A 14480-nucleotide genomic window follows, 5' to 3' on the forward strand; every position below is an offset into this window, starting at 1 on the left:
GTTTGTTTAAGATTAGTTCTTAGGGGCTAGAGAGATGGCTCAGCGGTTGAGCATTGCCTGCTCTTCCAAAGGTCCTGAGTTCAATTCCCGGCAACCACATGGTGGCTCACAACCATCTGTAATGAGGTCTGGTGCCCTCTTCAGGCCTGCGGGCATACACGCAGACAGAATATTGTATACACAATAAGTAAATAAATAAATATTTAGCCAGGCAGTGGTGGCGCACGCCTTTAATCCCAGCACTCGGGAGGCAGAGGCAGGTGGATCTCTGTGAGTTCGAGACCAGTCTGGTCTACAAGAGTTAGTTCCAGGACAGGCTCCAAAACCACAGAGAAACCCCGTCTCGAAAAACCAAAAAAAAAAAAAAAAAAAAAAAAGATTAGTTCTTAGCTAGGCAATGGTTTTGCACACCTCTAATCCTTGTACTTAAGAGGCGGAGGCAGGCAGATACACGGGAGTGAATTCCAGGACATTCGGGGATACACAGAGAAACCTTGTCTTGAAAAACCAAAACCAGGGCTGGAGAGAAGGCTCAGAGGTTAAGAGCACTGCTTGCTCTTCCAAAGGTCCTGAGTTCAATTCCCAGCAACCACATGGTGGCTCACAACCATATGTAATGAGATCTGGTTCCCTTTTCTGGCCTGCAAGCAGGCAAACCACTGTATAGTCAATAAATAGGTAAATTCTTTTACGTAAATTAACCCATTTATTTAGTTGGCTGTGCACTATTGAGTAGGCTTGGGTCTCAAACAGTAGCACTTCTACTGGTCTTTCGGTTCCTTCAGTCTTCTGATGGCAGACTTCACTGTGATGGCAGAAGTCATGTTGTAGGTCCAGGCCCTGCCAGCCACCGTTTTCATGCAGGAACCACAGTGTCAGATGCCGACGGCTCGTCTTGGTCTTGCCACAGAAGGAACACGTGTACTTGGCGTGCTGGCTGATTTCAGTATTCTTCACCATTTTCCGGAGGGAGGCACCATAGCGGGTCCCAAATTTTCCGACGATCCCGACTTTCTCGGTGCATTTAGCCCTGTCGCCAGAACCTAAGCCAAGCACGGAGAGCATAAATAAATCTTTTAAAAAAAAGTTCTTACCTTCAAGTCGTTAGGTTTGGTAGTTCCTTATGCACTGGGTCGTTTCACTGGCCCAGGTTTTAGGGCTTTTGGGTTGTTTTTGAGTTTGCTTGTTGTTGTTTTGTTTGAGATAGAATCTCACTGTGTAGACCAGGCTGGCCTTGAACTCCCAGAGATCTGCCTGCTTCTGTTTCCTGAATGCTAGGATTAAAGACCAGCACCACCAAGCCTGACAATCTTTGGTGTTTAATTGGAGAGCTCGCACAGTCCCCACTACCACAGGTTATGAGGTCCAGCTTCTCACACTCGGGGAAACTTCGCACACAACTAGAGTGTCGCGGGTGGGTGACCCTGGAGCTCCCCCCACTCCCTTTCTTCAGGAAAACCTTCAAGTGTTAAAGCGTCACTCTGACCAAATAGAGACTTCTCTTCTGGTGACAATGGCTATGAGGGAAGTCAGTTGGCACACTGGGCTGTGGCCCACCTGAAGCTGTCCTGAGTGAGTGCGTGGTGCTACCCAGTCAGGGTTCCACATGAGCTAGACTGGTACTGCTAGATTGGCACTCTAGTGCCGGGCAGGGAGACACACCACAGGGTGCCATCAGCCAAGGCTGTTTCCACCCTCACCTCCCTGAGTGCAGTGGCCTCCATCCCTAGGGGAGTTTGCAAAGCACCTGACAGGTGGCCTCATTCCTTTATTTAAGGACTGGTCATAGCATGTAAAACAGTCAGAGGTCCTGGACAGCTGGCCAAGCCCAGAGTAGCCCTTTCTGAACAGCCTGCATGTATGCACCCCGGGTTTGCTGGGTGGATGCTGGAGTCCTGGGTAGGACAGAGACAGACACAGCTCTGTCAGCTGTCCCCTCTGCTCTCTTCTCACTGAGAGACCTCTGTGCCCCTCCATTTCATGTCAGCATGAGCAGAAATGTCTCTGTGTGACTGAGGCAGGCCACCTTCAGTGTTCTGAGCCACTACAGGGTTGGACACCCAAGGTCCTGCGTCTTTTGTCCCAGAAGGAAGTGGAGGCTCGCTTAGCAGGCCCTGGAGGTGAATGCTCTACTAAGAGCCCTCATTGAGCCTGACCATTAAATAATGACATCCCGGTTTACACTCAGGCCCTGTCTTAAAAAACAAACAAACCAGAAACCAGCAGTGGGGAAGTAGAGGTAGGAGACTTGTTAGGTGTGGTGGGGAACAGGTGCTACAGGCAGGAACCTCAGGAGTTCAAGGTCATCCAGGGCTGCACAGTAAGTTTAAGGTTAACCTGGGTTGTGTGAAACTTTGTATCAAAGACCAAAAATCAAAAATTAAAACAGGAACTTTTGGGAGTGCTCTTTCTTTTTTTTTTTTTTGTTTTGTTTTGTTTTGTTTTTTCAAGACAGGGTTTCTCTGTGGCTTTGGAGCCTGTCCTGGAACTAGCTCTGTAGACCAGGCTGGTCTCGAACTCACAGAGATCCGCCTGTCTCTGCCTCCCGAGTGCTGGGATTAAAGGCGTGCGCCACTACCGCCCGGCGGGAGTGCTCTTTCATGGGAGTCTTTCTGACTTGGGCTCCTGGTTAGCTGTCCTATGTTATTGATGGTTCTGGGGACAAGCAGAGCTTGCAAGGTTTGCTGGCCCTGAGTCTTCTGGCAGAAGCAGAATCAGCCTCTGTCCTGAGTACACTCCCACAGTAAAAAGGGACAAAGTGAGTCCTCAGTCACTGGGGGTCCTCAGATGGCTACCAGCTCCTGCTGGACCCTGAGGGCAAGGAAGGACCGCAGATGGGCACCCATTACTCCCCAGGCTATGGAACTGGCAGAGGGAAGCCACTTATACCTAGCCCAGTTTTGCAAAGTTCCTTTTTCCTGGGGAAAGTGGAAGGAGGGCACTTGGGCCCTTCCTCCTCCTATGGGTCCCCTGGCCTTCCTAGACAATATGGGCTTTCCAATGTCCCAAAGTCTATGCTCTTCACCCTGCTGGACATGGCCGGGGGAAGACAGAGCTCCAATAGCCTGGAACATTTTCCATTGGCCCAAGAGACTTCATCTGCCTGGGGAAAGCCAGTCCTAGTACTGAAGACCAGACAGGACAAAGGAACAGAGATGCCCTCATCAAGACAGGAGTAGAACTCTCATAGCCATTAGCTTTACAGATTGTGTTCAGTTCTCCCGTTTTGCTTTCTTTGGCAGGGTCTCACTTGTCCCAACAGGCCTTGAGTTCAGAGACCAAGGATGGGCCTGTACCTACACACCTGGCCTTATATTTTCTTATTCCTTGAGTTTGAGTTTGTCCATGGGGCTCACTCTTGTGGATGAGATAGAAATAGAATGTTTTGTTCGTTCATGTGCATCTTTGAGACAGGATCTCACTATGTTGCCCAGGCTAGCCTTCACCTTCTCCTGCCTCAGTGTCCACTTCACCTCCTCATCCTCCTGCCTCAGTGTCCCAGTGCCAGGAAGTAGGAACTTTGAACAGCATTGGATTCCTGTTCTCAAGGAGAAACTGGGCCACCCTACAGAGTGTTGGGGCAGCCATCCTTTTTCTCCTTGGCCAAAGCAGACAGGAGCAAGTCACCCAGCCACTTGTAGAGTAGCTGCTAGGGGAAGAGACTCCCCTGCCTCCTAAGTGGCAGACTCCATCCACAGAGCACCTTCTCTGAGGAACACAACTAGAAACTCCAAATAACAGTGCCGGGGTTATGTGAGCAGTAGAGGGCACACGGGTCAAGACTGTTATCTTGACATCTGGAGATGCTCTTATTTCTATTTTTTTTCAGTACAAAGGAACCCGTCCTCATTTCATTTCTGTTGCTGTGATAAAACACCCTGACCGAAGGCAGCTTAGGAGACGAAAGGGTTTATTCTGCTTCTAAGTCCAGTCCTTGAGAGATGAGAAGTCATGGTACAAGCTTGAAGCCATCACCTCCAACAAAAACGCACAGCGGGGAAAGGCAGCAGGAACCATGGAGGGCTCTGCCTGCCGACTCCTTTTCGGGCTCATGTTTGGCTGGCTTTCTTTTATAGCACAGGATCACCAGGCCCTATGGTGCACGCCTTTAATCCTGGCACTGGGGAGTCAGAGGCAGGTAGATCACTGTGAGTTCCAGGAAAGCCAGGACTATATAATGAGACTCTCTCCCAAAGACAGAAACAACAAACAAAAATTAGCCAGGCTAATGGAGCCACCCACTGTGGGCTGGGCCTCCTACATCAATTAACAATCAAGACAACTCCCCACAGACATGGCTATAGGCCCTGATGCTCTGAGCTCTTCCTCAGCAGAGACTCGGGTGACTGTGGGCTATGTCAAATTGACCATTAAAACAGGATCCAACTCAGAGAGAGCCTCTTTCATGCCAGGCTAGCCCCCTGCCACTCACTTAGCTACTATATCCTAGTCCTGTTCTTACGCTTTTTTTGGGGGGGGGATTTTCTAGACAGGGTTTCTCCGTAGCTTTTGGTTCCTGTCCTGGAACTAGCTCTTGTAGACCAGGCTGGCCTCAAACTCACAGAGATCCGCCTGCCTCTGCCTCTCGAGTGCTGGGATTAAAGGCGTGCGCCACCACCGCCTGGCTTGTTCTTACGCTTTTAAACCACTAAGTTTTCCTGATCAATTTAGTATTAATTAATTAATTGGCTGACTGGTTGGTCAGTTTTGAGACAGGGTATCACTCTGTCGTGCTGGCTGACCTCTAACTCACTGACTGTGTAGATCAGGATGGCCTAGAGCTCACAGAGATTCACCTGCCTCTGCCTCCTGAGTGCTGGGATTACAGGCATGCGCCATCACTTCCTGCCTATATTTTTCTTTTAATGTACACGTGTGTTTGAGTATTGGAAGCAGAGGAATAGGGACGTAAAGGTCATCTTTAGCTACAAATTGAGTAGTGTGGACTGAATGAGATCTTGTCTCAACAAAAAACACAAACAAACAAACAAAAAAAACTGGGAGTGAAAGTGTACACCTTAATCCCAGAATTCAAAATGTGGTGAACAGAATCAAAAGAATCTCTAAGAGTGCGAGACTACACTGGTCTACGTGGTGAGTTCCAGGCCAGCCAGGGGCTACATAGTGAGTCCCTGTCACAAAAGAAAAGCAAGGAATTTGGAGGCCGATTCAGGCCACTAGGGAAGAGCTCCACAGCCAATGGCTTCGATAGCCACCTTCGATGTCCCATGTCCTCAGGCTGGAAAGCCACAGCTGTGCTAGCTGCCTTGTGCCTGCAGCTCCCAGACTGTCTTCTCCCTGTGTCCGAACACGTCCCTTTTCTTTATGTCTGCGCCCTGATCTCTACCTATAAGGATACCAGCTCTGTGGGATCAGGTCCCATAATAGTGGCCCCGTCCTACTGCATCCTGAGCTACTGGGGGCTAGGCCTCCAGCATTTGGAGACCCGGTCCCCTAGAACAAAACCTTCTCATGTGCAGTACACAGAGTCACCCCTTGGCCTCTCCTCTAGTCCTCAGGGCTTGGTAGCCTGTCCACATCCCAGGTTAGGGAGTGCAGAGTGGAGGGCATACCTGTGAAGATGGATGAGGTAGAGCAAGGCCTCAGCACTTCACCGCAGGTGAGCCTGAAGAGAGGTTCAGGCCCTTGAGCCAATCACCTAAAAGGTCAGTGCCCCCTGACCTGCCTTCCTGTGGTGAGGTGAGAGTTTCCCTCCCATTCCCCAGGCAGCCCTGGACTCTCCCAAGCCTCTTGAACCAGTCCAGGAGGTTTATAGAGAGGCAAGCAGACCTGGAGAAGACCCCAATCCTCCTGAGCCCCTTTGAACCCCTCCAGGGCCGGGCTTATTTGTATTTCAGAGCTAATGTCATTAAGGTTACATTTGCCACCAGAATATGCTGATGACCTCAAATAGCCCCTAATTGTCTTCTAGAGGGACAGTAGGGCCACAGAGAGGCTAGCCAGAGTTGCTCTGCCTCCCTCAGACTCAGAAGAGCACGGGGTGGGGGTGGGGGGCTCCAGAAAGATCTAAGCCTGGGCCCAGCCTAGGTTCAGCCAGGGCCCCAGATTGTCCAGAAGACTTGGGAAGGCATACATGCTGAAGCAATGTTTTCTCCTGGACCCCCATCCACCTCCCACCCTCATATCCTCCCCGCAGGTAGAGGCTACAATGGATGGACAAGCCATGTCACTCCAGTGTCTCCTGAGGCCTTCTTCTAGCAGACAAGAATTTGTGAATGTCTAAAATGGGCCCCATCCATGCTGAGGAATCTGAGGACGTGTGTGTGTGTGTGTGTGCGTGTGTGTGTGTGTGTGTGTTTCCTGTGAGGTCACACAAGGCTCTGGTCTTGGTTTTGAATAACACAGATTTAAGTTCCTCGTAGTCCTGGCAGCCAGCAGTTGGCAGTGGGGTGGGCAGGGCTGTATCCCTCCCCAGGTTCAGAGCAGATTCTTTCTTGCCTCCTCCTAGAGCTCCTGGGCTCCAGGACTGGGTGCTGATGACTGTCCCCCAGTACCCCTGCTCTCTCCCCTCCCCTTCTCTGAAAGGGCACCTGCTGCTAGACTTAGGTCTGCTCAGAACCCAGTATGATATTCTTGAGACCTTCAGCAATGTTGCCTCTGCAGAGCCCCTATTTCCGAGAAAGGTTCCAGAAGCTAAGAGGTAGACTTATCTTTTGGGGAGTAGCAGGGTGAACATCCTGCTTCCTACAACTGTGGAAACATTCCCTATCCCAGCTCCATCGACCTGACTGGGCTGTGCATGTAACAGGCATAGACCTGGCCTGTCAGCCCCAGGCACAGGGACCAGAGGAGCTGGCCCTGTGTGAAAGTGTCCAGGGATTAAAGCAGAGACAGCACCATACTCAAGTGGATCACTAAACACTGGACTCAGCGGGGCCAGAGCAAGAGAGCAAGCCCTGCATGCTCTCTCTGTCCAGCCAAGCCTCAGGGCCTTTGCACTTCATTGCCTCAAAGGCTGTCTTTCCTGAGCCCTGCTGAAGCAGGCCTCCCAAGCCCACACATCTATCTATCTTTCTACTCTTTATGCCCCTGCCACAGGCTCTGAGCCTGTAAGAGCGGGATCCCATCTCCTCTGCCTGCTTTGCTGAGGCACCCCAGCACCTAGAGCAGGAACCAGCATGCTGGAAGGACAGGGCTAAGGTTTGTGGCGTGAATGAATGAGCATGAACAGGAGGTCAGGATCTGGTCCCAGGCAGCTCTCTGAGGGAATACTTCTAAACCTTGCCTTCCTTCCTGTTGGGGGTGAAGGCCTGGGTCTGTTTGGGGACCCCGGGTGTCTGTTCCTGCAGAGCTGAGGTTGGCTCCTTCCAGCTAGGTAAGACCCAGGCAGCCCCCTGGGAGCATCAAGCTGCCTTCACACCTGGTGCAGGGCTCAGGCTGGCCGTTTGCTGGTGTGTGCAGTGCCCAACTAGGGCCCTTTTGGTGAGAAATGTGCATTTTCGCGAGCAACCTGGCCCAGGAAATCCCTGGCTATTCATGTGCTAACGCAGGGTCTTGTCCCTAATGGCTGCCACAAACAGGAACCAGAAGGAGCGCTGAGGGGCCGAGGTTTGCCAGGAAGCCATCCAGGGGGCTGAGGGCTCTCTTCCACAAGCTCCTGCCCTGCAGGGAGGCCATGGACGTCAGAACCCTTTATTCCTCACCCTCAGTTTTGGGCCTCAGTTATTCCAGTCAGTGTGTTACATGGTGCTCAGGGAAGCCCAGTCAGGTCACATGGTTTCCATGAGACATGGGCCAGCGGCCATATCCTCTCCTAACCTCCCTCTTCTTACCTGTAAAATAAGTCCCTGTTGCTCTTGTCCTCAGCATCAGGTTCTGAACAAACAAGGTTGGAATAATGGGTCCCGGCCTGTGGTCCCGCCCCCCCCCCCCCCCCCCCGCCTCCGCTGGTAGAGCTGACTTTAAATGTTCAAACAGTCTGGTCTTCAGAGAGAGTTTGTCCAGTTCTCTGACAAACTGCTGCTGTCCGTCATCCCAACACTCAGGACACTGAGACAGGATATTCATCTGAGGTAATCCTCAGCTACCTAGCAAGTTGGAGGCTACCCTGGGCTACATAAGACACTATTTCAAAAACAAGTAACAGCATAAGCATCTTCCAAGCCAGGTTGCAGGGTTATCGGAGGCTGAGATGCAGCCCCGCCTCCTGTTTTGTTTTTTTCCCCCAGGAAGTTGTTTCTCAGCTCTTCTTTCTGGAGCCACAAGGATTCTCCCACGCTCCTGTCTCAGGGATTGTATTGCTAAGGGACAGTGACCCTCCCAATGGGGCTAAGAGTGGTGAGAAGCCTGGATGGGGCTTTAGTCATGGCTGAGGGACTGTGCTCATGTATAGGGGACATAAGAGGGATTGGAAGGAGCATCCAGTGTGGGCACAGCCAGCAGTGGCATCATTCTTGCCTCCTTCTGTGGTCTCCTCCTCCTGGTCACCACCCTGTTCTTGCCTGATCTATGATTCTCGTCGTCATGTTGACTCTGGACACCCTGCACCCTTCCGCTGCCCAGGGCTCCTTCAGCTTGTGATGAGCTGAGGAGTGGTCAGACCAGAATGGGGCCTGAGCCCCTGGCAAGGAACTGGTGGTAAGAAAGAAAATAAGAAAATGGGGTATTGTCTTAGAAGTAGTGAGAGCCAACAAAGGAGATGGGGGTTTCTGGGGAATGCTCCCGGTGCCCCAGGAAGCTGTGCTCAGGAGGGGCCCAGAAGCCAGCAGAAAGTCAGCAAGCACTTCCAGGGTGGGCAAGGTGCTCTTAGTGCAGGGCTTAGTGGGCTGGGGACTGGATCGTAAAAGTTCCAAGAGAGCAGTAGGAAAGGATGTTGGGCTGGCGGGAAAAGGCCAAGGGGGGGACCCTTGCAAGCCCTGAACACCCGCTAAAAGTGACACCGGAGCTGTTGGGCTGTTTGAAGCAGGGCAGAGGCCTTGGCTACTTGGTAGGCAGAATCTGTCCTGAGACCAGGCTGCGAGGGCAAGACACTGAGACCAGCCTGGTTCCCTCGCAGCAGCAGGGACCAGGAAATGGCAAGTGTAGGGAAGCAAGAAGGGAGAGTGGCCACACGGGACTCAGCAAGTACCGCTGCTGAGGACAATGATGACTCCCATCCCCTAAACAAGTAGCACCGAGGACAATGACTGACTCCCCATCCCCATACAATCCCCCACTCCACCCAAGTCAGGCCAGAGGGACCTTGCTTCAGCTCAGAGCGGCATTTGTTTGTTTCTTTGCCGTGAACAGTTTATTTTCCGGCTTTTAAAGGCACCCACCTCCCTTGTCATGAGCTCACAAACCGAAGAAAGAACGCCAGGAATTTCCCAGCAGGACAAGGGCCCACGGACAGGCTGCCTCACAGCCAGGCATCTCCATCCGGCCCCCTCACCCCTGCCAGCCCAGCACCCTGAGGCTCAGAGCCAGCCGCAGCCCCAAGGGAGGCCTTGTGGGTCCTATTGGAGCTGATTCCGGACTCTGCCATCTATGTCTGTCTTTTCAGAGATCCTTGGATAGATCCCTCAATCACTGGCTGAGCAGTCAGCATCCAGCAGTGTGGTGGCTGCGAGCAGGCAGAGACCCTTACAGATATCCCCCCCTGGCTTCAGGCCATCAGCTGAGGGCTCAGGGCCCTGAGAGGACAAGACTCAGCAGGCAAAGGGGTGGTGGCAGGCAGAAGTTGGGGATGTCCCTATCCCCCAGAAGAGGGATCTTTGCACCTTTGCAGTATAATCTTGGACAAATCACTTAATCCCTGTCTTCTGTGCTCTGTCCAGCTACAAAACAGTACTTAGGTGGCGTGGGGCCCCTAATTAAGCCAGCTGGCATGGTCCTGGGGGCTTCAGATGAAAGGCCGATTGAAGTACAAAGTCCTGCCCCTGTGAGACACTCCCTGGCCCAGGCAGGGATGCAAACCCTTGGGTAGAGGAGGGAGGGGGTACTCTGCTGTGGGATAAGGCTGGGTCTTGGGGCCACTCACACTAGTTGGGGACACTGTCAGGCCCCGAGAGGCATCTCTGAGCTGCACTTCTTGAAGCCACCTCTTTCCTGTCCCCTCATTCTGCCTCCTGCAGAGACTGTAGGACCACCGTTGCTGACTACAGACAGATGCTGCATTTGAAGCTCTGACATCTGGGCCTGGCCAACTGATCCGCTGTCCCCACATAGGGCCACCTCTGCCCTACTGTTCTTCGGCGCTGGTGGCCTGACCTCTGCTCCTTCTTAATTCCTGCAGTCTTCTGAAGCCAGTTTAAGATGATCCTTGGCTTCATAGCAAGTTCAAGATCAGCATGAGCTACATACACGAGACCCTGTCTTAAAACACCAAAAGCTCAAACAACAGCAGCAAAATCAATACTTTGGAAGTAGAGTTGGGCGTGGTGGCACACACCTATGATGCCAGCTGCTGAGTGGGTTCTAGAAGACGAGACCTCGGCTACAGCAGGAGAATCTTTCTTTGTTAAAAAGAAGGGAAGAAAAAAGAGAGTGAGGGAGGAAAGAAAAGCCATGTATGGTGGTATACACCTTTAACCTCCGTGTTTCTGAGGCAGAGGCAGGTGAGTGTGAGGCTAACCTGGTCTACATAGAGAGTTCAAGGTCAGCCAGAGTTACACAGTAAACAAAACAGAAAACCAAACCAGGATAAAAACGGAAGGAAGGATAAAGGGAGTGGGGGTAAAGAGCAGGGGGAGTAGACAGGGAGCAGCTGCATCTGATGGGGAAGGATCTTGAAAGGTGGAAACTATGCTCAGGTTCTATCAGTGCCAGGCTCACTGAGGGCTTTCCTGGGCACACACATGGTCTAGGCCCAGCCTTTCTTCCTTTTGCCAAAATCATACAGCAAATCACTTCTCAAACAGGCCAGGGAAGCACAAGTCCCGCTGGGGGAGCCCGGGTGTTCCTGGGGAACGGAGCTGCTCGGTCCATTCCCATCTGTTCACCCCCAGCCACCTCCCCTTTTCCAGGAAGGGATAGAGAAGCAGACCAGAGGACCTCAGAGTCTCCTGTTGGCCAGGGAGGTAGTGAGACAGACTTCTCGCATCACTCCTTTGTGACTCCGTGGGGCCTCACACCTGCCAGGCACCTGTGCAGGCCCCTGTGAAAGGCAGAGAGGGGAGGGGAGGCTTGGCTCTTTGAATCAGCGCCACTCCCAGCCACCCTTGGTCTTGAGGCAGCAGGCGCCGCTTTCCCACGTGTCTGACAGCAGGTGCTGGCCGCAGGAGTCTTTCCTGGCAGGATTGTGTCTTCTCCAATCCCACCATAGCCAGTCTGGGAGACCCTGGCAGGCCCTGGCGCAGCTTCCCCTTGCAGCAAGCTGGATTCTGACTCGGTAGGTTGGGTTCAACTTCATACAAATGCCAGAGCAGGCTGCAAGCTCCCGTCTGGTGGTACTCTCCAAAATAGGAAGCTGAGAAACTAGACACTTCAAGTAAGAGACTTTCAACACATGTCACCAAACTCCCCATAGTGCCTGGGGCACAGAACCTCAGCCAGGCCCTTCCTGTATTCTTCTCCAATCTACCCATAGTGCTTAGCTCCTCCCAGTCACACTGGTCTTCCAGGTTAATCTGCAAGACTCCATGTATTTTCTGCCCCTTTGCACTCGCTCACTATTTTCCTCCATGTCTTCGCAAGGCGGGCTCCCCTCTCATGGAGATCCGTCTGGACCTTTTGGCTTAGCTCACCTTCGTTCCTAAATGACAACCCTCAGCACAACCCCTACCAGCTCCCATTTGTTTCCTCCTGAGCACACTCGTCTCCATCCCAAGTCATCTCTCACCTAGGCTCTCCTAACTCCCACGGAGCCTAGAGTGTTGTTTCCTCCCGAGCACACTTGTCTCTGTCCCACGTCATCTCTCTCCTAGGCTTTCCTAACTCCCACGGAGCCCAGAGTGTCTATTGCTGTCTCCGTTAGAGAACGCAAAATAGGTACTTGATAAGTATTTTGGGGATGTATGGGTGTGTAGAAAAATGGAAGTTGCTAGTCCCCCAAATTTAGCCTTTTGCCCCAGGTTTTCAATGAGGATGAAGATGCCCCTGACTTCAAATGTCAATTTGTTTTAAACTAATTACCAGAATCCATAGTTATCTCTTGGCTTGACCTGAATTAATAAGACAAACCTGGTTCTTTGGAATTAATATTCCCTGAAGTTCATCTCAGAGACAAATGAAAAAAATAAAATTAAATTTAAAAAATCCCCTCCTTAAAGTCAGGCGGTGGTAGTGCACACCTTTAATCCCAGTACTCAGGAGGCAGAGGCAGGTAGATCTCTGTGAGTTCGAGACCGGCCTGGTCTACAGAATGAGTTCCAGGCCAGCCAGGGCTACACAGAGAAACCCTGTCTCTAAAACAAACAAACAACAAAAACCAAATTAATAAATGAAAAAAAAAATACCCTTCTTAACCCCCCCCTCCAGGTTTCCACACCCAACACCAAAGAAAGACTTAAAGGAGCATCCTGGGGTTGGGACGAGTCAAATCTAGAGAGAAGAGCAGAGCCCAGCTCAGCACTGGGCCCCTCTGAGAGCGGCTGTGCCGGTGTGTCTGTAATGCGGGCAGTCCAGCCTTCCAGATGCTCCTGGAAGGACCATCACTTCAAACACCCAGTTCTGCCCAGTGCCTGCAACCTCCGTGCATTTCAAAGGCACAGCCAGTAGAACTCTCCCTGTAATCATTAGGCCCCAACTTGCCTTTAATGGACCATTTAAGGGGGATGTGATAGAGAACACTCGGGGTCATTACCATGTTCTGAAGGCCTGGAGCCCACCTGGAGGGGCCCGCAGGGCAGCCACCTGAAGTGCCAGCTCTCAGTGGGATGACAGTCGAAGGAGCAGGACCCTGTCTGGCAATAGTCCTGACCTGTGGTGGAGGCCATGGCCGTGAAGGTGGCGTGGCCTACCCGAGAGTCATTTTCTGCATGGGAACACTGACTCCTACTCTACCAGCTCCCTACTTGGTGTGAGTGCTCGCTCAGTCAAGCACCTTGCCTTGTTGGCTCTCTTTTCCCAATGTGGGTAGGAGTAACACAGCAGCCTGCAGCTCTGCTCTGAAGCACAGGCCTTCACACACGTCAAACAGCAAAACAAATGCTCAGCTGAATCGTGATCCCCAAAATTCGTGTCTGTATGGAGCATCAGAATGTCACCATTCCAAGTCAGGCTTATACCTAGCACTCAACACGTGTGAGGCTGAGGTGGATCGATTTGGTTCATATTATGAGGGCTAGGAAGCAGAGATGATAGGAAGGGGGTCCTGGGTAATCTGTTCCTAAGGGCCTGCTCCAGGAACCTTCCTCCTCCGAGCTATGTCCAATTTCCTATAAGTTCCACGGCCTTCCAAAATAGCAATGCCATGCATAACATTTCAGATACAGATGATCCCAGTGTTCATTGTAACTTCCTCGAGGGACAGGAGGGAGGAGAGATGAACTGGCCCTGAAGCAAGGTGTACAAATACAAGCATGTATGTTTACATGTGTGTGTGTGCATGCATGTGTGTATGTGCTGAATGTGCACATGCATGCATTCATATGTGAAGGCCAGATGTCAAGTCAGGGGTCATCTTCACCTCCTTTTTTTTTTTAAGGTTTATGTGTTTTTATTTTGTATGTTAGGAGTGTGTGTCTGCATATAAGCCTGTACACCATGTAACACAGCAGTACCAGCTGAGACCAGACGAGGGCATCAGATTCCTTGAAATTGGAGTTATAGATCAGAGAGAGACTCACTGAACCTGGACCTCAACGATTCACTTCTGCTGGTTATCCAATGGACTCCAGGAATCCCCCTGTCTCTGCCTCCCCAGTGCTGGGCTCCAGTGTATGCCATTATACCCAGCTATGGGTGCAAGGGATCCAAACTGAGTAAACATCTCCCCCGTCCCAAGATGGGCATCAAGAGCTAAGTTTAGAGGAGGCAAGCCATAGAGCAAGAGATCAGAGAAACCCTGCAAATACCCCGAAAAGACTGGCAATGAAATCAAAGCAAAGTGGAGGTCATAGCCAGATCAGGTCATTGCCACTGTGCTCACCCCTCCCCCACTGCAGACTCAGTCACCGGCCCCGCCCAAGCCTCCTTTGGGTTGAGGAGGAGTGAGCAGCCATCAGGGCTCAATTTGCTGGGCAAAGAGATCATATTGGTCATCGGCCCATCTTATCTTACAGGAAGGAGAGCCAAGGTCCTTAGCGGACCCCAGCTAGAGTTGTCTTCAGATGTCAGGGCTGGGGAAACAAGTCGTCTAGAGAATGGAGAGGCCACAGGCGACGCCCGCAGAGCTTTGGGCAGCTGAGGAGTGGCATATTCCCGCAAAGGTCACTGGTCTGGAATTCCTCTGATGCCACTCTGCCACCAAGGGCCATGAAAGTCTTCATTCTTCCTCTCCCGGAAGTGCAGCTTAAAGTGGCGCGCTCTCTCCCTCCCTCTTGTCTTTTTCCTTTTAAAAAAAATCTTGTTTTATTTTGTGTGTGTGTGTGTGCGCGCGT

At 51.7% G+C, this 14480-nt stretch overlaps 1 pseudogene; it reads right to left on the minus strand.

Moving 5' to 3' along the window:
• Window positions 1–761: 761 nt before the first annotated feature.
• LOC142851366 (large ribosomal subunit protein eL43-like) lies at window positions 762–12875 on the minus strand (annotated as a pseudogene).
• Window positions 12876–14480: the final 1605 nt, after the last annotated feature.

Source organism: Microtus pennsylvanicus, chromosome 5, assembly GCF_037038515.1.
Source record: "Microtus pennsylvanicus isolate mMicPen1 chromosome 5, mMicPen1.hap1, whole genome shotgun sequence".
In the NCBI taxonomy this organism is placed as follows: Eukaryota; Metazoa; Chordata; class Mammalia; order Rodentia; family Cricetidae; genus Microtus; species Microtus pennsylvanicus.